Source organism: Petromyzon marinus, unplaced genomic scaffold (genome assembly GCF_048934315.1).
Source record: "Petromyzon marinus isolate PM22_M1 ecotype Great Lakes invasive population unplaced genomic scaffold, UKy_Petmar_22M1.pri1.0 PM_G_Scaffold_27, whole genome shotgun sequence".
Taxonomy (NCBI): Eukaryota; Metazoa; Chordata; class Hyperoartia; order Petromyzontiformes; family Petromyzontidae; genus Petromyzon; species Petromyzon marinus.
In genome coordinates, this window is record NW_027422839.1 from 2,520,716 (window position 1) to 2,544,629 (window position 23,914).

Consider the following 23,914-nt stretch of genomic DNA (forward strand, 5'->3'; position numbering starts at 1 on the left):
TCGATGGCAACACAAGCAATCGTCATCAGGTGGGACAAGCACAGCAGCAAGAAGAAGAAACTGCTGGAGTAGGCGCCTACTACTTCAGCAGTTTCTATTGCTGTGGTTGTCCCACCTGATGACGATTGCTTGTGTTGTGATCTAAACGCCGTGATCTGTTATGTTTCTACCCACGTGGTGACTTTACCGAAATAACTCAAGAGTGTGGATTCCTGCAGTCACGACAGCTTCGAATCAAGATTACCTACAAACAACACAACTGAGATGACGCATCAATCATCGCCCCCTACTGACAGGCTCTTGTCCACATGCAGGCCGGTGCAGGGCCACCACCTTGTACCACACAGGGGCAGCTGCTACTTGGGGATGCTCTTCGAGTGTTTCAGACGAGGTACGACACGAAACTTTGAGTTGCTGAGGCGATAAAGCAAGCACCGTGTAAATGCAATTGTTATAACATAGTGAATGCTTGGGAGCTTATTGTCTCTCGCTCCTGGTTACAAATCTACCCAACCCATGGGCCCACAAAGTGTTCAACTTCACGTTCTTGTCATTAAAGGCCCGTGACAAAGGTGCATCTATTGTAGCGACATCGTCTCTGGCTTACACATCTACCGGGTCTCCACTTGACTTTGGATTGTCAAGGAGGAAGTCCACCCACACCTCCACTTCCACAAACTGCTGGGAGTTGCCTCGCTCTGCCTCAGTCAGAATTCTCCTCCTGCTTTACGTTGCCTCCATCGATGTGAAGGTCCCATTTTGGAGTTGAATCTTCATCTTCACATTTCACCTTCACTTCTTCGCTCTTCACCATCACTTCTTCACATTTCACCTTCACCTCTTCATATTTCACCTCGATACCTTTAAAAGTGTCCAAGCTGGGATTTTTTTCCAGTTCATGTTTCATGAGGGATGGGCTCATTGCGGCACTTTGACTTTCACAAGCTGATTTCAGACTCCACTCCTTGTGGATCTTCTGATGCTTCTGTGTTCTCTGGTGTACTTGAAGATTTGATGAATGTGCAAATGCCTTCCCACACACACTGCACTTAAAGGGTTTCTCTCCCGTGTGTACTCTGGTGTTTTTTAAGAGCAGATGACTGTGAAAATGCCTTCCCACACACACTGCACTTGAAGGCTTTCTCTCCCGTGTGTGTTCTCCGGTGTGATTTAAGACCAGATGACTGTGAAAATGCCTTCCCACACACACTGCATTTGAAGGGTTTCTCTCCCGTGTGTGTTTTCTGGTGTTTTTTAAGAGCAGATGACCGTGAAAATGCCTTCCCACACACACTGCACTTGAAGGGTTTCTCTCCCGTGTGTGTTCTGTGGTGTTTTATAAGAGTAGATGAATCTGAAAATGTCTTCCCACACACAGTGCACCTGAAGGGTTTCTCTCCCGTGTGTGTTCTCTGGTGTGTTTTAAGAGCAGATGAATCAGAAAATGTCTTCCCACACACACTGCACAAGAAGGATTTCTCTCCTGTATGTGTTCTCTGGTGTGTTTTAAGAGCAGATGACCGTGAAAATGCCTTCCCACACACACTGCAAATGAAGGGTTTCTCTCCTGTGTGTGTTCTCTGGTGTGTTTTAAGAGCAAATGAATCTGAAAATGTCTTCCCACACACAGTGCACCTGAAGGGTTTCTCTCCCGTGTGTGTTCTCTGGTGTGTTTTAAGAGCAGATGAATCAGAAAATGTCTTCCCACACACACTGCACAAGAAGGGTTTCTCTCCTGTATGTGTTCTCTGGTGTGTTTTAAGAGCAGATGACCGTGAAAATGCCTTCACACACACACTGCACTTGAAGGGTTTCTCTCCCGTGTGTGTTCTGTGGTGTTTTATAAGAGTAGATGAATCTGAAAATGTCTTCCCACACACAGTGCACCTGAAGGGTTTCTCTCCCGTGTGTGTTCTCTGGTGTGTTTTAAGAGCAGATGAATCAGAAAATGTCTTCCCACACACACTGCACAAGAAGGGTTTCTCTCCTGTATGTGTTCTCTGGTGTGTTTTAAGAGCAGATGACCGTGAAAATGCCTTCACACACACACTGCACTTGAAGGGTTTCTCTCCCGTGTGTGTTCTCTGGTGTTTTTTAAGAGTAGATAAATCTGAAAATTTCTTCCCACATACAGTGCACTTGAAGGGTTTCTCTCCCGTGTGTGTTCTCTGGTGTGCTTTAAGAGCAGATGACCATGAAAATGCCGTCCCACACACACTGCACTTGAAGGGTTTCTCTCCCGTGTGTGTTCTCTGGTGTTTTTTAATATTAGATGATTCTGGAAATGCCTTCCCACACAGACTGCAAATGAAGGGTTTCTCTCCTGTGTGTGTTCTCTGGTGTGTTTTAAGAGCAAATGAATCTGAAAACGTCTTCACACACATACTGCACTTGAAGGGTTTCTCTCCCGTGTGTGTTCTCTGGTGTATTTTAAGAGTCGATGAATCTGAAAATGCCTTCCCACACACAGTGCACTTGAAGGGTTTCTCTCCCGTGTGTGTTCTCTGGTGTATTTTAAGAGCAGATGACCGTGAAAATGCCTTCCCACACACACTGCACTTGAAGGGTTTCTCTCCTGTGTGAGTTCTCTGGTGGGTCTCAAGAACTGATGGCCATGCAAATGCCTTGTCACACACAGTGCACTTAAAGGGTTCCTCTCCCGTGTGTGTTCTCTGGTGTGATATAAGACCATATGACTGTGAAAATGCCTTCCCACACACACTGCACTTGAAGGGTTTCTCTCCCGTGTGTGTTTTCTGATGTTTTTTAAGAGCAGATGACCGTGAAAATGCCTTCCCACACACACTGCACTTGAAGGGTTTCTCTCCCGTGTGTGTTCTCTGGTGTGTTTTAAGAGTAGATGAATCTGAAAATGTCTTCCCACACACACTGCACCTGAAGGGTTTCTCTCCCGTGTGTGTTCTCTGGTGTGTTTTAAGAGCAGATGAATCAGAAAATGTCTTCCCACACACACTGCACAAGAAGGATTTCTCTCCCGTGTGTGTTCTCTGGTGTGTTTTAAGAGCAGATGACCGTGAAAATGCCTTCGCACACACAGTGCACTTGAAGGGTTTCTCTCCTGTGTGTGTTCTCTGGTGTATTTTAAGAGCAGATGACCGTGAAAATGCCTTCACACACACACTGCACTTGAAGGGTTTCTCTCCCGTGTGTGTTCTCTGGTGTTTTTTAAGAGTCGATGAATCTGAAAATGTCTTCCCACACACAGTGCACTTGAAGGGTTTCTCTCCTGTGCGAGTTCTCTGGTGCTGTGTCAAATTTCCAGTCCGATCCGTGCTGTATGCACGCTGGTCGCATTGTTGACTTGTCGTACCGAGCTGCTGTGCTGAGGGCCTTTGCTCCATCAGACCAGCGTCAGCTGCAGCCAGAAAATAAGAATATCCACACCATCTACACGTCAGTATCGAGCCATGGAGGAATGAATATAAACAGTCACACGTGAGTTACACGTCTATATTCATTCATGTATTCACGACTAGCTGTACTACCTGGCTTCGCCCGGGACTTGGATCCACCACGTCCGGCCGCCTTTGTCTCCCCAGTGGCGATGTTCACACCACAGCAGTTCCTCGTTTGAGGCTGACTCGACCTAGGAGAGGCCCAGAAGCGGTTCAAATAATCGTCGCCGGTGGTGGCCGTGAGCGGGAATCGAACTCGGGTCGCCGGGTTCGTAGCGCGGTGTAGCGCTAACCGATACACTACAATACTTTACGCTTCCACACACACACAGATACACACACAGACACACACACAGACACACACAGACACACACACAGATACACACACAGACAACGCTAACCGCTACACTACAATGAGTGACGCTTCCACATGCGCGGGTCACGTGACAGATTTGACGTCACAGCTCACTTGCTGTGCAAAAAATATATGCATTATTGAGCTCCCCCCCCCTAAAAAAACCAAAAGTGTATTTGTATAATGTTTGCACGGTGTACAGTCTGGAAAGTACCCACATGGCAAATTTCCAGTTTGTTGCATGTCGGGAAGTACGCTAAACATTTTGAACAGACAACACACAATCACAACTTTGCCTTTTATATATATATTTGGAGATGCAGTGAAAAACCTTCCCAAATTCATCACGCGGTTTCAGTTTTTTGATTTTCAGTTTGATTTCTTTTGGTTATAGTCCCGTGAGGCATTCGGCTCTTGAATCGGGTGCAACCACAACAAGCAAAAAAACAAAACCACGACCGAGAAAATCATCTTACAGTGAGTATGTGTGACTGTGCAAACAGCACTGTCATGGCACGCAATGAGAGGGCAAATGTCATAAATATTCCTGTAAGCCCTCGCATCTTCAACATTAATGTTGCCATAGAAACGTTGTGGGGTGTTTTGCTTCATTTAAAAAAATATAATTTATTATGTTATTTTAATTTTATTTTCTATCTACGTGACTTTACCGAAAGAACCAAGAATATTAATTCCTGCAGTCACCAAAGTTTTAAGTCAAAACATTCACACACGTTGACAAAGCCTCACCTTGTGTTGTTGTGGGCAGGTCGCTTCTGATAACAAGAGCGGTATAGCAGCTCAAGCGGGCTTGGCCTGCTAACAAAAATAAAAACTGCGTGAATATTGACAATAAAACAAAGTTACAAAGTGGCGAGCCGGGTGAAGACAAATTAAACTTAAGCGAGATAATTAAAGTGAACGCAATCAGGCGAGGGCAGGAGGCAAGGCCCCGCGTGGCAAGGCCCCGCGCTGTAAAGTTCCAACCTGGACATCGATTCCCATGCTCGCTGCTACTCAACTGACATCCCTACGAGAGAGCGAGGCTCTACCTTGGTAAACAACAACAACCACCACCACAACGACCACCACCACCACAACGATGAGAATTTCTCACCTCGGATTTCAGTGCAAGCGCGCACACGGCAGCTTCCTGTTGCCTCGCGACAGCAGGAAGTAGTATGACGTCACTTCCCTCCAACGAGCGGCTCTGTAACTGAATAAATTATGTTAATGAGGCCTGCCCATATGTCGAGGGATGGGGGCGTGGGCACTGAACCCATCGCAATAAACTCGCGACGGCTTTAACGAACACATTATGTTAATGAGCCGCCAGTCACTGGGCGTAGCTTTGCCCAAATAAGGATTGCCACTGGAACCATATTGGCAGCGACCCGAGCGGAGGTGACGTCACGCTCAAGAGCGCGGTGGACGGGGGAGGGGTGAACACCTTGGTGACATGACGTCACTAGCGATGTACACCTCCCCCTGACGTTTCACGCCGATGAGGTAATGCAGAGTGGTGACGTCACAGAGTTGGAGTTTAAGTTGATTTAGATTCATTTTCCATTGCTCCCTCCCTTGGGTGTGTGAGCTCAGCAACAACGTGGACATTGTTGTGTGTGCACTGTGTGTGTGTGTGTACACTCTGTGTGTGTACACTATGTGTATACACTGTGTGTCACTGTGTGTCACTGTGTGTGTCACTGTGTGTGTACACTGTGTGTATGTACACTATGTGTATACACTGTGTGTGTACACTGTGTGTGTCACTGTGTGTGTGTACACTGTGTGTGTATATATATACACTGTGTGTACCCTGTGTGTGTACACTAGGTGTATACACTGTATGTACACCGTGTGTACACTGTGTGTGTGTACAGTGTATACCCTGTGTGTGTGTGTACACTGTGTGTGTACACTGTGTGTGTACACTATGTGTATACACTGTGTGTACACTGTGTGTGTACATTGTGTGTGTACATTGTGTGTGTGTACACTGTGTATACCCTGTGTGTGTGTGTACACTGTGTGTACACTGTGTGTGTGTACACTATGTGTATACACTGTGTGTACACTGTGTGTACATTGTGTACATTGTGTGTGTGTACACTGTGTGTGTACATTGTGTGTACACTGTGTGTGTACACTGTGTGTGTCACTGTGTGTCGCTGTGTGTGTCACTGTGTGTGTCACTGTGTCACTGTGTGTGTCTGTGTGTCACTGTGCCTGGCACAAGCGTCGTGGTGACGTCACCGCCACTTAGTGGCGAATGGCGGTTGTTCTTGTGTCACTGTGTACACTGTGTGTGTCACTGTGTGTGTACACTGTGTGTGTGTACACTGTGTCACTGTGTGTGTCACTGTCACTGTGTGTGTGTACACTGTGTATATGTACACTGTGTGTGTACACTGTGTGTGTGTACACTGTGTGTATGTACAGTGTGTATGTACACTGTGTATACAGTGTGTGTGTACACTGTGTACACTGTGTGTACACTGTGTGTGTACAGTGTGTGTACATTGTGTGTACAGTGTATAAACTGTGTGTGTACACTGTGTGTGTGTACACTGCGTGTACACTGTGTGTGTGTACACTGTGTGTGTGTACACACTGTGTGTACACTGTGTGTGTACACTGTGTGTGTGTACACTGTGTGTGTACACTGTTTGTGTCCGCATTGAACCGAACCCCCGGCAAGGCCATCTACTTAATGACGAGAGAAAATTCACACGAAATGTCCTTTTCAATTAAGTCTTCCAGATGTAAATTGATACAAGCTTTTAATGAAGAAATAAAATCATCTAATTCAAAACACAACACAAGTCAAAGATGTTTCATTTTAAAACTTCAAAAGGGAGCATGGGGTACTTGTGTGAATGCGTCCTTCGTGTGCAAATGTTGTGACTTTCCTGGCCTGAAGGCCGTCAATGTGTTGGACCATTATTGGTGCACAGCGTCTCAACAACAGCAGCGGGGTTTGCTTCAACCGATAGGTAACGAACATCCAGACGTCAATCAGCAAGGAGCACTTCTAGTCCCAGTTAGACAAAATCTACGTCAACATGTAAGACAAAACTACAAGTCGTGTTGTAGAGAATGTATCTCTTCTACGTGTAACTTCAAGGTGGTATGCCTTGTAACTGATGAATGATCCGAGCGTGTTCCCTATTTCAAACACAATGAGTTGCTCCAGATGCTTCGTGAAACACAAAAATACCGTTTGACCTGTATCACAAGAACAACGGGTCTCACCTGAGTAATCTGTACAGGTTACTTTCAAACACACACACACACTTTGTCCTAACATCACTTAATCAATGTTTGACCCTTATAGATCAAATGTTACAAGTATGCACAAAACCAGACAAGTATACATTCTAAATTATTGACAGGCATATTAACAAAATTGGATTACTGCAGTGAAATATACTGCATCACGTTACATCATATTAACAAGAAGCTTTTTTAAAAAGTTGCAGTCTGCTTCACCGTGTATGTAAAACATACTATTGTCATTCAAAACGAGTAGGCCATTGCATGCTGGCGTCTGAGTGAAAATGTAGCAAATTCTAAACATTACCTACAAACCACACAACTGAGATGACACATCAATCATCGCCCCCTACTGACAGGCTCTTGTCCACATGCAGGCCGGTGCAGGGCCACCACCTTGTGCCACACAGGGGCAGCTGCTACTTGGGGATGCTCTTTGAGTGTTTCAGGCGAGGTACGACACAAAACTCCGAGTTGCTGAGGCGATTAAGCAAGCACCGTGTAAAAGCAATTATTATAACATAGTGAATGCTTGGGAGCTTATTGGCTCTTGCTCCTGGTTAGAGATCTACCCAACCCACGGGCCCACAAAGTGTTCAACTTCACATTGTCATTAAAGGCTTGTGACAAAGGTGCATCTATTGTAGCGACATCGTCTCTGGCTTACACATCTACCGGGTCTCCACTTGACTTTGGATTGTCTCGGAAGTCCACCCACACCTCCACTTCCACAAACTGCTGGGAGTTGCCTCGCTCTGCCTCACAGTCAGAATTCTCCTCCTGCTTTACGTTGCCTCCATCGATGTGAAGGTCCCATTTTGGAGTTGAATCTTCATCTTCACATTTCACCTTCACTTCTTCCCTCTTCACCATCACCTCTTCATATTTCACCTCGATACCTTTAAAAGTGTCCAAGCTGCGATTTTCGTCCGGTTCTTGTTTCATGAGGGATGGGCTTATTGTGGCACTTTGGCTTTCACAAGCTGATTTCAGATTCCACTCCTTGCAGATCTTCTGATGCTTCCGTGTTCTCTGGTGTACTTGAAGATTTTATGAATGTGCAAACGCCTTCCCGCAGAGTGCACCTGAAGGGTTTCTCTCCCGTGTGTGTTCTCTGGTGTACTTTAAGATGTGATGACTGTGCAAACATCATCCCACACAGAGTGCACCTCAAGGGTTTCTCTCCTGTCTGTGTTCTCTGGTGTACTTGAAGATTTGATGAATGTGCAAATGCCTTCCCGCACACACTGCACTTGAAGGGTTTCTCTCCCGTGTGTTTTCTGGTGGTTTAAGAGCAGATAACTGTGAAAATGCCTTCACACACACAGTGCACTTGAAGGGTTTCTCTCCCGTGTGTGTTCTGTGGTGTTTTGTAAGAGCAGATGAATCCGAAAATGTCTTCCCACACACACTGCACAAGGGTTTCTCTCCCGTGTGTGTTCTCTGGTGTGTTTTAAGAGCAGATGACTGTGAAAATGCCTTCACACACACACTGCACTTGAAGGGTTTCTCTCCCGTGTGTGTTCTCTGGTGTGTTTTAAGAGCAAATGAATCTGAAAATGTCTTCACACACTGCACTTGAAGGGTTTCTCTCCCGTGTGTGTTCTCTGGTGTGTTTTAAGAGCAGATGACCATGCAAATGTCTTCCCACACACACTGCACCTGAAGGGTTTCTCTCCCGTGTGTGTTCTCTGGTGTGTTTTAAGAGTCGATGAATCTGAAAATTTCTTCCCACACACACTGCATTTGAAGGGTTTCTCTCCCGTGTGTGTTCTCTGGTGTGTTTTAAGAGCAAATGAACCTGAAAAAGTCTTCCCACACACACTGCACCTGAAGGGTTTCTCTCCCGTGTGTGTTCTCTGGTGTCTTTGAAGATGAGATGAATCTGAAAATGCCTTCCCACACACACTGCACTTGAAGGGTTTCTCTCCCGTGTGTGTTCTCTGGTGTGTTTTAAGAGTAGATGAATCTGAAAATGTCTTCCCACACACACTGCACCTGAAGGGTTTCTCTCCCGTGTGTGTTCTCTGGTGTGTTTTAAGAGCAGATGACCGTGAAAATGCCTTCACACACACACTGCACTTGAAGGGTTTCTCTCCCATGTGAGTTCTCTGGTGTGTTTTAAGAGCAAATGAATCTGAAAATGTCTTCACACACTGCACTTGAAGGGTTTCTCTCCCGTGTGTGTTCTCTGGTGTGTTTTAAGAGTAGATGAATCTGAAAAGTCTTCCCACACACACTGCATCTGAAGGGTTTCTCTCCCGTGTGTGTTCTCTGGTGTGTTTTAAGAGCAAATGAACCTGAAAATGTCTTCCGACACACACTGCACCTGAAGGGTTTCTCTCCCGTGTGTGTTCTCTGGTGTTTTTTAAGAGCAGATGACCGTGAAAATGTCTTCCCACAAATACTGCACTTGAAGGGTTTCTCTCCCGTGTGTGTTCTCTGGTGTTTTATTAGATGAATCTGGAAATGCCTTCCCACACACACTGCACTTGAAGGGTTTCACTCCCGTGTGTGTTCTCTGGTGTGTTTTAAGAGTAGATGAATCTGAAAAAGTCTTCCCACACAAAGTGCATTTGAAGGGTTTCTCTCCCGTGTGTGTTCTCTGGTGTTTTTTAAGAGCAAATAACTGTGAAAATGCCTTTCCACACACACTGCACTTGAAGGGTTTCTCTCCCGTGTGTGTTCTCTGGTGTGTTTTAAGAGCAAATGAATCTGAAAATGTCTTCCCACACACACTGCACTTGAAGGGTTTCTCTCCCGTGTGTGTTCTCTGGTGTCTTTGAAGATGAGATGAATCTGAAAATGCCTTCCCACACACACTGCATTTGAAGGGTTTCTCTCCCGTGTGTGTTCTCTGGTGTGTTTTAAGAGCAGATGAATCTGAAAATGTCTTCCCACACACACTGCACTTGAAGGGTTTCTCTCCCGTGTGTGTTCTGTGGTGTTTTTTAAGAGCAGATGAATCAGAAAATGTCTTCCCACACACACTGCACAAGAAGGGTTTCTCTCCCGTGTGTGTTCTCTGGTGTGTTTTAAGAGCAGATGACCATGCAAATGTCTTCCCACACACACTGCACCTGAAGGGTTTCTCTCCCGTGTGTGTTCTCTGGTGTGTTTTAAGAGTCGATGAATCTGAAAATTTCTTCCCACACACACTGCATTTGAAGGGTTTCTCTCCCGTGTGTGTTCTCTGGTGTGTTTTAAGAGCAAATGAACCTGAAAAAGTCTTCCCACACACACTGCACCTGAAGGGTTTCTCTCCCGTGTGTGTTCTCTGGTGTCTTTGAAGATGAGATGAATCTGAAAATGCCTTCCCACACACACTGCACTTGAAGGGTTTCTCTCCCGTGTGTGTTCTCTGGTGTGTTTTAAGAGCAAATGAATCTGAAAATGTCTTCCCACACACACTGCACTTGAAGGGTTTCTCTCCCGTGTGTTCTCTGGTGATTTGTAAGAGTAGATGAATCTGAAAATGCCTTCCCACACACACTGCACTTGAAGGGTTTCTCTCCCGTGTGTGTTCTCTGGTGTGATTTAAGACCAGATGACTGTGAAAATGCCTTCCCACACACACTGCACTTGAAGGGTTTCTCTCCCGTGTGTGTTTTCTGGTGTGTTTTAAGAGCAGATGACTGTGAAAATGCCTTCACACACACAGTGCACTTGAAGGGTTTCTCTCCCGTGTGTGTTCTCTGGTGTTTTTTAAGAGCAGATGACCGTGAAAATGTCTTCCCACAAACACTGCACTTGAAGGGTTTCTCTCCCGTGTGTATTCTCTGGTGTGTTTTAAGAGTAGATTAATCTAAAAATGTCTTCCCACACACACTGCACCTGAAGGGTTTCTCTCCCGTGTGTGTTCTCTGGTGTTTTTTAAGAGCAGATGAATCAGAAAATGTCTTCCCACACACACTGCACAAGGGTTTCTCTCCCGTGTGTGTTCTCTGGTGTGTTTTAAGAGCAGATGACCGTGAAAATGCCTTCACACACACACTGCACTTGAAGGGTTTCTCTCCCATGTGAGTTCTCTGGTGTGTTTTAAGAGCAAATGAATCTGAAAATGTCTTCACACACTGCACTTGAAGGGTTTCTCTCCCGTGTGTGTTCTCTGGTGTGTTTTAAGAGTAGATGAATCTGAAAAGTCTTCCCACACACACTGCATCTGAAGGGTTTCTCTCCCATGTGTGTTCTCTGGTGTGTTTTAAGAGCAAATGAACCTGAAAATGTCTTCCGACACACACTGCACCTGAAGGGTTTCTCTCCCGTGTGTGTTCTCTGGTGTTTTTTAAGAGCAGATGACCGTGAAAATGTCTTCCCACAAATACTGCACTTGAAGGGTTTCTCTCCCGTGTGTGTTCTCTGGTGTTTTATTAGATGAATCTGGAAATGCCTTCCCACACACACTGCACTTGAAGGGTTTCACTCCCGTGTGTGTTCTCTGGTGTGTTTTAAGAGTAGATGAATCTGAAAAAGTCTTCCCACACAAAGTGCATTTGAAGGGTTTCTCTCCCGTGTGTGTTCTCTGGTGTTTTTTAAGAGCAAATAACTGTGAAAATGCCTTTCCACACACACTGCACTTGAAGGGTTTCTCTCCCGTGTGTGTTCTCTGGTGTGTTTTAAGAGCAAATGAATCTGAAAATGTCTTCCCACACACACTGCACTTGAAGGGTTTCTCTCCCGTGTGTGTTCTCTGGTGTCTTTGAAGATGAGATGAATCTGAAAATGCCTTCCCACACACACTGCATTTGAAGGGTTTCTCTCCCGTGTGTGTTCTCTGGTGTGTTTTAAGAGCAGATGAATCTGAAAATGTCTTCCCACACACACTGCACTTGAAGGGTTTCTCTCCCGTGTGTGTTCTGTGGTGTTTTTTAAGAGCAGATGAATCAGAAAATGTCTTCCCACACACACTGCACAAGAAGGGTTTCTCTCCCGTGTGTGTTCTCTGGTGTGTTTTAAGAGCAGATGACCATGCAAATGTCTTCCCACACACACTGCACCTGAAGGGTTTCTCTCCCGTGTGTGTTCTCTGGTGTGTTTTAAGAGTCGATGAATCTGAAAATTTCTTCCCACACACACTGCATTTGAAGGGTTTCTCTCCCGTGTGTGTTCTCTGGTGTGTTTTAAGAGCAAATGAACCTGAAAAAGTCTTCCCACACACACTGCACCTGAAGGGTTTCTCTCCCGTGTGTGTTCTCTGGTGTCTTTGAAGATGAGATGAATCTGAAAATGCCTTCCCACACACACTGCACTTGAAGGGTTTCTCTCCCGTGTGTGTTCTCTGGTGTGTTTTAAGAGCAAATGAATCTGAAAATGTCTTCCCACACACACTGCACTTGAAGGGTTTCTCTCCCGTGTGTTCTCTGGTGATTTGTAAGAGTAGATGAATCTGAAAATGCCTTCCCACACACACTGCACTTGAAGGGTTTCTCTCCCGTGTGTGTTCTCTGGTGTGATTTAAGACCAGATGACTGTGAAAATGCCTTCCCACACACACTGCACTTGAAGGGTTTCTCTCCCGTGTGTGTTTTCTGGTGTGTTTTAAGAGCAGATGACTGTGAAAATGCCTTCACACACACAGTGCACTTGAAGGGTTTCTCTCCCGTGTGTGTTCTCTGGTGTTTTTTAAGAGCAGATGACCGTGAAAATGTCTTCCCACAAACACTGCACTTGAAGGGTTTCTCTCCCATGTGTATTCTCTGGTGTGTTTTAAGAGTAGATTAATCTAAAAATGTCTTCCCACACACACTGCACCTGAAGGGTTTCTCTCCCGTGTGTGTTCTCTGGTGTTTTTTAAGAGCAGATGAATCAGAAAATGTCTTCCCACACACACTGCACAAGGGTTTCTCTCCCGTGTGTGTTCTCTGGTGTGTTTTAAGAGCAGATGACCGTGAAAATGCCTTCACACACACACTGCACTTGAAGGGTTTCTCTCCCATGTGAGTTCTCTGGTGTGTTTTAAGAGCAAATGAATCTGAAAATGTCTTCACACACTGCACTTGAAGGGTTTCTCTCCCGTGTGTGTTCTCTGGTGTGTTTTAAGAGTAGATGAATCTGAAAAGTCTTCCCACACACACTGCATCTGAAGGGTTTCTCTCCCATGTGTGTTCTCTGGTGTGTTTTAAGAGCAAATGAACCTGAAAATGTCTTCCGACACACACTGCACCTGAAGGGTTTCTCTCCCGTGTGTGTTCTCTGGTGTTTTTTAAGAGCAGATGACCGTGAAAATGTCTTCCCACAAATACTGCACTTGAAGGGTTTCTCTCCCGTGTGTGTTCTCTGGTGTTTTATTAGATGAATCTGGAAATGCCTTCCCACACACACTGCACTTGAAGGGTTTCTCTCCCGTGTGTGTTCTCTGGTGTGTTTTAAGAGTAGATGAATCTGAAAAAGTCTTCCCACACACAGTGCATTTGAAGGGTTTCTCTCCCGTGTGTGTTCTCTGGTGTTTTTTAAGAGCAAATGACTGTGAAAATGCCTTTCCACACACACTGCACTTGAAGGGTTTCTCTCCCGTGTGTGTTCTCTGGTGTGTTTTAAGAGCAAATGAATCTGAAAATGTCTTCCCACACACACTGCACTTGAAGGGTTTCTCTCCCGTGTGTGTTCTCTGGTGTCTTTGAAGATGAGATGAATCTGAAAATGCCTTCCCACACACACTGCATTTGAAGGGTTTCTCTCCCGTGTGTGTTCTCTGGTGTGTTTTAAGAGCAGATGAATCTGAAAATGTCTTCCCACACACACTGCACTTGAAGGGTTTCTCTCCCGTGTGTGTTCTCTGGTGAATTTTAAGAGCAGATGACTGTGAAAATGCCTTCCCACACACAGTGCACTTGAAGGGTTTCTCTCCCGTGTGTGTTCTCTGGTGTTTTTTAAGAGTCCATGAATCTGAAAATGCCTTCCCACACACAGTGCACTTGAAGGGTTTCTCTCCCGTGTGTGTTCTCTGGTGTTTTTTAAGAGTCGATGAATCTGAAAATGCCTTGTCACACACAGTGCACTTGAAGGGTTTCTCTCCTGTGCGAGTTCTCTGGTGCTGTGTCAAATTTCCAGTCCGATCCGTGCTGTATGCACGCTGGTCGCATTGTTGACTTGTCGTCCCGGCTTGCTGTGCTGAGTGCATTTGCTCCATCAGACCAGCGTGAGCTGCAGACAGAAAATAAGAATATCCACACCATCTACACGTCAGTATCGAGCCATGGAGGAATGAATATATACAGTCACACGTGACTTACACGTCTATATTCATTCATGTATTCATGACTAGGTGTACTACCCGGCTTCGACCGGGACTTGGATCCACCACGTCCGGCCGCCTTTGTCTCCCCCGTGGCGATGTTCACACCACGACAGTTACTCGTTTTAGGCTGAGTCTACCTAGGGGAGGCCCAGAAGCTGTTCAAATAATCGTCACCGGTGGTGGCCGTGAGCGGGAATCGAACTCGGGTCGCCGGGTTCATAGCGCGGCGTAGCGCTAACCGCTACACTACAATGCGTTAGGCTTCCACACACACACAGACACACAGACACACACACACACAGACACACACACAGACACACAGATACACACACAGACACACACACACACAGATACACACACAGACACACACACAGACAACGCTAACCGCTACACTACAATGCGTTACTCTTCCACGTGCGAGGGTCACGTGACAGATTTGACGTCACAGCTCACTTGCCGTGCAAAAAATCTATACATTATTGAGCTCCCCTCCCCCCCAATAAAAACCAAAAATGTATTTGTATAATGTTTGCACGGTGTACAGTCTGGAAAGTACCCACATGGCAAATTTCCAGTTTGTTGTATGTTGGGAAGTACGCTAAACATTTTGAACAGACACACAATCACAACTTTGCCTTTTATATATATTTGGAGATGCAGTGAAAAACTTTCCCAAAATTCATCACGCGGTTTCAGTTTTTTGATTTTCAGTTTGATTTATTTTGGTTATAGTCCCGTGAGCCATTCGGCTCTTGAATCGGGTGCAACCACAACAAGCGAAAAAACAAAAACACGACCAAGAAAATCATCTTACAGTGACTTTGTGTGACTGTGCAAACAGCACTGTCATGGCACGCAATGAGAGGGCAAATGTCATAAATATTCCTGTAAGCCCGCGCATCTTCAACATTAATGTTGCCATAGAAACGTTGTGGGGTTTTTTGCTTCATTTAAAAAAAGAAAAATTATTATCTTTTATTTTATTTTCTATCTACGTGACTTTACCGAAAGAACCAAGAATATTAATTCCTGCAGTCACCAAAGTTTTAAGTCAAAACATTCACACACGATGACAAAGCCTCACCTTGTGTTGTTGTGGGCAGGTCGCTTCTGATAACAAGAGCGGTATAGGAGCTCAAGCGGGCTTGGCCTGGTAACAAAAGAAAATAAAAACTGCGTGAATATTTACAATAAAGCAAAGTTACAAAGTGGCGAGCCGGGTGAAGACAAATTAAATTTAAGCGAGATAATTAAAGTGAATGCAATCAGGCGAGGGCAGGAGGCAAGGCCCCGCGTGGCTAGGCCCTGCGTTGTAAAGTTCCAACCTGGACATCGATTCCCATGCTCGCTGCTACTCAACTGACATCCCTACGAGAGAGAGGCTCTACCTTGGTAAACAACAACAACAACCACCACCACCACAACGATGAGAATTTCTCACCTCGGATTTCAGTGCAAGCGCGCACACGGCAGCTTCCTGTTGCCTCGCGACAGCAGGAAGTAGTATGACGTCACTTCCCTCCCACAAGCGGCTCTGTAACTGAATAAATTATGTTAATGAGGCCTGCCCATATGTCGAGGGATGGGGGCGTGGGCACTGAACCCATTGCAATAAACTCGCGACGGCTTTAACGAACACATTATGTTAATGAGCCGCCAGTCACTGGGCGTAGCTTTGCCCAAATAAGGATTGCCACTGGAACCATATTGGCAGCGACCCGAGCGGAGGTGACGTCACGCTCAAGAGCGCGGTGGACGGGGGAGGGGTGAACACCTTGGTGACATGACGTCACTAGCGATGTACACCTCCCCCTGACGTTTCACGCCGATGAGGTAATGCAGAGTGGTGACGTCACAGAGTTGGAGTTTAAGTTGATTTAGATTCATTTTCCATTGCTCCCTCCCTTGGGTGTGTGAGCTCAGCAACAACGTGGACATTGTTGTGTGTGCACTGTGTGTGTGTACACTCTGTGTGTGTACACTATGTGTATACACTGTGTGTCACTGTGTGTCACTGTGTGTCACTGTGTGTGTACACTGTGTGTATGTACACTATGTGTATACACTGTGTGTACACTGTGTGTGTCACTGTGTGTGTGTGTACACTGTGTGTATATATATACACTGTGTGTACCCTGTGTGTGTACACTAGGTGTATACACTGTATGTACACCGTGTGTACACTGTGTGTAGTGTATACCCTGTGTGTGTGTGTACACTGTGTGTGTACACTATGTGTATACACTGTGTGTACACTGTGTGTGTACATTGTGTGTGTGTACACTGTGTATACCCTGTGTGTGTGTGTACACTGTGTGTGTACACTGTGTGTGTGTACACTATGTGTATACACTGTGTGTACACTGTGTGTACATTGTGTGTGTGTACACTGTGTGTGTGTACACTGTGTGTGTACATTGTGTGTACACTGTGTGTGTACACTGTGTGTGTCACTGTGTGTCGCTGTGTGTGTCACTGTGTGTGTCACTGTGTGTCTGTGTGTCACTGTGCCTGGCACAAGCGTCGTGGTGACGTCACCACCACTTAGTGGCGAATGGCGGTTGTTCTTGTGTCACTGTGTACACTGTGTGTGTCACTGTGTGTGTACACTGTGTGTGTGTACACTGTGTCACTGTGTGTCACTGTCACTGTGTGTGTGTACACTGTGTGTATGTACACTGTGTGTGTACACTGTGTGTGTGTACACTGTGTGTATGTACACTGTGTATAGTGTGTGTGTACACTGTGTACACTGTGTGTACACTGTGTGTGTACAGTGTGTGTACATTGTGTGTACAGTGTATAAACTGTGTGTGTACACTGTGTGTACACTGTGTGTGTGTACACTGTGTGTGTGTACACTGTGTGTGTACACTGTTTGTGTCCGCATTGAACCGAACCCCCGGCAAGGCCATCTACTTAATGACGAGAGAAAATTCACACGAAATGTCCTTTTCAATTAAGTCTTCCAGATGTAAATTGATACAAGCTTTTAATGAAGAAATAAAATCATCTAATTCAAAACACAACACAAGTCAAAGATGTTTCATTTTAAAACTTCAAAAGGGAGCATGGGGTACTTGTGTGAATGCGTCCTTCGTGTGCAAATGTTGTGACTTTCCTGGCCTGAAAGCCGTCAATGTGTTGGACCATTATTGGTGCACAGCGTCTCAACAACAGCAGCGGGGTTTGCTTCAACCGATGGTTACGAACATCCAGACGTCAATCAGCAAGGTGCACTTCTAGTCCCAGTTAGACAAAATCTACGTCAACATGTAAGACAAAACTACAAGTCGTGTTGTAGAGAATGTATCTCTTCTACGTGTAACTTCAAGGTGGTATGCCTTGTAACTGATGAATGATCTGAGCGTGTTCCCTATTTCAAAGACAATGAGTTGCTCCAGATGCTTCGTGAAACACAAAAATACCGTTTGACCTGTATCACAAGAACAACGGGTCCCACCTGAGTTCTCTGTACAGGTTACTTTCAAACACACACACACTTTGTCCTAACATCACTTATTCAATGTTTGACCCATATAGATCAAATGTTACAAGTATGCACAAAACCAGACAAGTATACATTCTCAATTATTGACGGGCATATTAACAAAATTGGATTACTGCAGTGAAATATCCTGCATCACGTTACATCGTATTAACAAGAAGCTTTTAAAAAAAGTGGCACAGTCTGCTTCACAGTGTATGTAAAACATACTATTGAGTAGGCCATTGCATGCTGGCGTCTGAGTGAAAATGTAGCAAATTCTAAACATTACCTACAAACTACACAAGTGAGATGACACATCAATCATCGCCCCCTACTGACAGGCTCTTTTTTCGATTTAAAGCTTTCGTGACTGCAAGGATTCATCTTCTTTGGTTCTTTCGGTAAAGTCACGTAGAATCTTAGCAGCGTTGATTGTAGCTCTGTCGTCCCGACAGGTTTGTTCCTTTCACCTGAAGAAGGCCACTTGTGTTGTGGCCGAAACGTCGTGAGAATTTTATTGTTTTATTTTATTATTTTATTCTCATTCTACGTGACTTTACCGAAAGAACCAAAGAAGATGACAGGCTCTTGTCCAGGCTCTTACCACACAGGGGCAGTAGCAGCTGCCCCTGTGTGGTACAAGGGACACCACCTTGTACCACACAGGGGCAGCTGCTAATTGGGGATGCTCTTCGAGCGTGAGATGAGATACAAAACTCCGAGTTGCTGAGGCGATTAAGCAAGCACCATGTAAAAGCAATTATTATAACATAGTGAATGCTTGGGAGCTTATTGGCTCTTGCTCCTGGTTAGAGATCTACCCAACCCACGGGCCCACAAAGTGTTCAACTTCACGTTCTTGTCATTAAAGGCCTGTGACAAAGGTGCATCTATTGTAGCGACATCGTCTCTGGCTTACACATCTACCGGGTCTCCGCTTGACTTTGTATTGTCTAGGAGCAAGTCCACCCACACCTCCACTTCCACAAACTGCTGGGAGTTGCCTCACTCTGACTCACAGTCAGAATTCTCCTCCTGCTTCACGATGTGAAGGTCCCATTTTGGAGTTGAATCTTCATCTTCAGATTTTACCTTCACTTCTTCACTCATCACTTCTTCACATTTCACCATCACCTCTTCATATTTCACCTTGATACCTTTAAAAGTGTCCAAGCTGGGATTTTCGTCCGGTTCTTGTTTCATGAGGGATGGGCTCATTGCAGCACTTTGACTTTCACAAGCTGATTTCAGACTCCGACTCCGCTCCTTGTGGATCTTCCGATGCTTTTGTGTTCTCTGGTGTACTTGAAGATTTGATGAATCTGCAAACGGCTTCCCGCACAGAGTACACTTGAAGGGTTTCTCTCCTGTGTGTGTTCTCTGGTGTTTTACAAGATCAGATGACTGTGCAAACGCCTTCACGCACACACTGCACTTGAAGGGTTTCTCTCCCGTGTGTGTTCTCTGGTGTATTACAAGATTACATGAATCTGAAAATGTCTTCCCACACACACTGCACTTGAAGGGTTTCTCTCACGTGTGTGTTCTCTGGTGTTTTTTAAGAGATGACCGTGAAAATGCCTTCCCACAAACACTGCACTGGAAGGGTTTCTCTCCCGTGTGTGTTCTCTGGTGTAATACGAGATATGACTGTGTAAACGCCATCCCGCAGATCGTGCACCTGAAGGGTTTCTCTCCCGTGTGTGTTCTCTGGTGTTTTTTAAGAGCAGATGAATCTGAAAATGTCTTCCCACACACACTGCACCTGAGGGGTTTCTCTCCTGTGTGTGTTCTCTGGTGTGATTTAAGAGCAGATGAATGTGCAAATGCCTTCACGCACACACTGCACTTGAAGGGTTTCTCTCCCGTGTGTGTTCTATGGTGTACTATAAGATGTGGTGACTGTGTAAACGCCATCCCGCAGATCGTGCACCTGAAGGGTTTCTCTCCCGTGTGTGTTCTCTGGTGTTTTTTAAGAGCAGATGAATCTGAAAATGTCTTCCCACACACACTGCACCTGAAGGGTTTCTCTCCTGTGTGTGTTCTCTGGTGTGATTTAAGAGCAGATGAATGTGCAAATGCCTTCACGCACACACTGCACTTGAAGGGTTTCTCTCCCGTGTGTGTTCTATGGTGTACTATAAGATGTGGTGACTGTGCAAACGCCATCCCGCACAGAGTACACTTGAAGGGTTTCTCTCCCGTGTGTGTTCTCTGGTGTTTTACAAGATTATATGACTGTGTAAACGCCATCCCGCACATCGTGCACCTGAAGGGTTTCTCTCCCGTGTGTGTTCTCTGGTGTTTTACAAGATCAGATGACTGTGCAAATGCCTTCCCGCACACACTGCACTTGAAGGGTTTCTCTCCCGTGTGTGTTCTCTGGTGTGTTTTAAGAGCAAATGAATCTGAAAATGCCTTCCCACAAACACTGCACTTGAAGGGGTTCTCTTCCGTGTGTGTTCTCTGGTGTTTTTTAAGAGCAGATGGCCATAAAAATGCCTTCCCACAAACACTGCACCTGAAGGGTTTCTCTCCTGTGTGTGTTCTATGGTGGTTCTGAAGAACTGATGACCATGGAAATGCCTTGTTACACACAGTACATTTGAAGGGTTTCTCTCCTGTGTGACTTCTCTGGTGCCGTGTCAAATTTCCAGTCCGGTCCGTGCTGTATGCACGCTGGTCGCATTGTTGACTTGTCGTACCGAGCTGTGCTGAGTGCCTTTGCTCCATCAGACCAAATCTGCAGAGGAAGCGTCAGCTGCAGACAGAAAAAAATAATATCCACACCATCTACACGTCAGGCACAGAGGAATGCACACGAGACTTACACGTCTATACTTATTAATATATTCATGATGTAGTGAAAAAGTTTCCCAAATTAATCAGATTTGATGAACGTGCAAATGCCTTCACGCACACACTGCAACTTGAAGGGTGTATCTCCCGTGTGTGTTCTCTGGTGTACTTTAAGATGTGGTTACTGTGCAAACGCCTTCACGTACAGAGTGCACCTGAAGGGTTTCTCTCCACGGGCTGTTATGGCACGCAATGAGAGGGAAAATGTCATTAATATGCCTGGAAGCCTTCATATCTTCAAGATGAATGTTAACCCAAAACTCTAAGCACACAATTTCGGCTGACTACAAAAGAAATATTTATGAAAGCTAAATTCGGCTGACATAGCAAAGGGTGTTGAAAACAATACTATTTGTGTTATGCAGAAATGCATAAATTAATGTTCAATCGCAACTCAGGTGTGAATCCAGGCTCAGGTGTCCTTGAATGCTGGGGATGAACAGTTCCGACTTCAGCTGAATGTGTGTGCTGTGTTCACCTCCTGTTTGCATTCTTATAAAGAGTTCCAGAGGAAAACAAAACTAAAATATTGTTTTGATATAACCTCCGTGTTCAACAGAATTAATAGACTTTACTTCAAACACAAACTTGACACTGTCACACACTGCCATGAGTAAACAGGTGGTGGTGTGTCCAGAACCATGCCTGACCACCTTCATCTGCTCAGCATTAATTCTTTCATTTATTTTTATTATTTTCTATCTACGTGACTTTACCGAAAGAACCAAGAATATTAATTCCTGCAGTCACCAAAGTTTTAAGTCAAAACATTCACACACGTTGACAAAGCCTCACCTTGTGTTGTTGTGGGCAGGTCGCTCCTGATAACAAGAGCGGTATAGCAGCTCAAGCGGGCTTGGCCTGGTGAAAAAAATAAAAACTGCGTGAATATTTACAATAAAACAAAGTTACCAAGTGGCGAGCCGGGTGAAGACAAATTAAATTTAAGCGAGATAATTAAAGTAAACGCAATCAGGCGAGGGCAGGAGGCAAGGCCCCGCGTGGCTAGGCCCCGCGTTGTAAAGTTCCAACCTGGACATCGATTCCCATGCTCGCTGCTACTCAACTGACATCCCTACGAGAGAGAGAGAGGCTCTACCTTGGTAAACAACAACCACAACCACCACCACAACAACCACCACCACAACGATGAGAATTTCTCACCCTGGATTTCAGTGCAAGCGCGCACACGGCAGCTTCCTGTTACCTCGCGACAGCAGGAAGTAGTATGACGTCACTTCCCTCCCACGAGCGGCTCTGTAACTGAATAAATTATATTTTGATTTAAAGCTTTCGTGACTGCAGTAATTCATATTCTTAGTTTTTTCGGTAAAGTCAACGTGACTTTACCGAAAAAACTAAGATTATGAATAAATTATGTTAATAAGGCCGGCCCATATGTCGAGGGATGGGGGAGTGGGCGCTGAACCCGTCGCAATAAACTCGCGACGGCTTTAACGGACACATTATGTTAATGAGCCACCAGTCACTGGGCGTAGCTTTGCCCAAATAAGGATTGTCACTGGAACGATATCGGCAGTGACCCAAGCGGAGGTGACGTCACGCTCAAGAGCGCGGGGGACGGGTGAATACCTTGGTGACATGACGTCACTAGCGAGGTACACCTCCCCCTGGCGTTTCACGCCGATGAGGTAATGCAGAGTGGTGACGTCACAGAGTTGGAGTTTAAGTTGATTTAGATTCATTTTACATTGCTCCTTCCCTTGGATGTGTGAGCTCAGCTACAACAACGTGTACATTATTGTGTATACACTGTGTGTGTGTACACTGTGTGTATGTACACTATGTGTATACACTGTGTCACTGTGTGTCGCTGTGTGTCACTGTGTGTTCCCTGTGTGTGTACACTGTGTGTATACTGTATGTATAGTGTGTGTGTACACTGTGTGTGTACAATGTGTACAATGTGTACATTGTGTGTGTACACTGTATGTACACTGTGTGTGTACAGTGTGTATACACTGTGTGTGTGTACACTGTGTGTGTACAGTGTGTACACTGTGTGAACACTGTGTGTGAACACTGTGCAAACTGTGTGTACACTGTATGTACAGTGTGTACACTGTGTGTGTACACTGTGTGTACACTGTGTGTGTGTACAGTTTGTGTCCGCATTGAACCGAACCCCAGGCAAGGCCATCTACTTAATGACGAGAGAAAATTCACACGAAATGTCCTTTTCAATGAAGTCTTCCAGATGAAAATTGATACAAGCTTTTAATGAAGAAATAAAATCATCTAATTCAAAACACAACACAATTCAAAGATGTTTCATTTTAAAACGGAGCACGGGGTACTTGCGTGAATGCGTCCTTCGTGTGCAAATGTTGTGACTTTCCTGGCCTGAAGGCCGTCAATGTGTTGGACCCTTATTGGTGCCCAGCGTCTCAACAACAGCAGTGGGGTTTGCTTCAACCGATAGGTAACGAACATCCAGACGTTAATCAGCAAGGAGCATTTCTAGTCCTAGTTAGACAAAATCTACGTCAACACGTGAGACAAAACTACAATTCGTGTTGTAGAGAATGTACCTCCTCCTATACGTGTAACTTTCAAGTGGTATGCCTTGTAACTGATGAATGATCCGAGCGTCCTCCCTATTTCAAAGACAATGAGTTGCTCCAGATGCTTCGTGGAACACAAAAACACCGTTTGACCTGTATCACAAGAACAACAGGTCTCACCTGAGTTCTCTGTACAGGTTTCTTTCAAACAAACACACACACTTTGTCCTAACATCACTTATTCAATGTTTGACCCTTATAGATCAAATGTTACAAGAATGCACAAAACCATACAAGTATACATTCTAAATTATTGACAGGCATATTAACAAAATTGGATTACTGCAGTGAAATATACTGCATCACGTTACATCGTATTAACAAGAAGCTTTTTAAAAAAGTTGCACATTCTGCTTCACAGTGTATGTAAAACATACTATTGTGTCATTCAAAACGAGTAGGCCATTGCATGCTGGCGTCTGAGTGAAAATGTAGCAAATTCTAAACATTACCTACAAACTACACAACTGAGATGATGCATCAATCATCGCCCCCTACTGACAGGCTCTTGTCCACATGCAGGCCGATGCAGGGCCACCACCTTGTGCCACACAGGGGCAGCTGCTACTTGGGGATGCTCTTCGAGTGTTTGTGATGAGGTACGACACAGAACTCCGAGTTGCTGAGGTGGTTAAGCAAGCACCATGAATGCTTGGGAGCTTATTGGCTCTTGCTCCTGATTAGAGATCTACCCAA

The 23,914-nt window shown here is 45.2% G+C and overlaps 1 pseudogene; it reads right to left on the bottom strand.

Annotated features, from left to right (window-relative positions):
• Nucleotides 1-724: 724 nt before the first annotated feature.
• LOC142913983 (uncharacterized) lies at nucleotides 725-20,507 on the bottom strand (annotated as a pseudogene).
• Nucleotides 20,508-23,914: the final 3,407 nt, after the last annotated feature.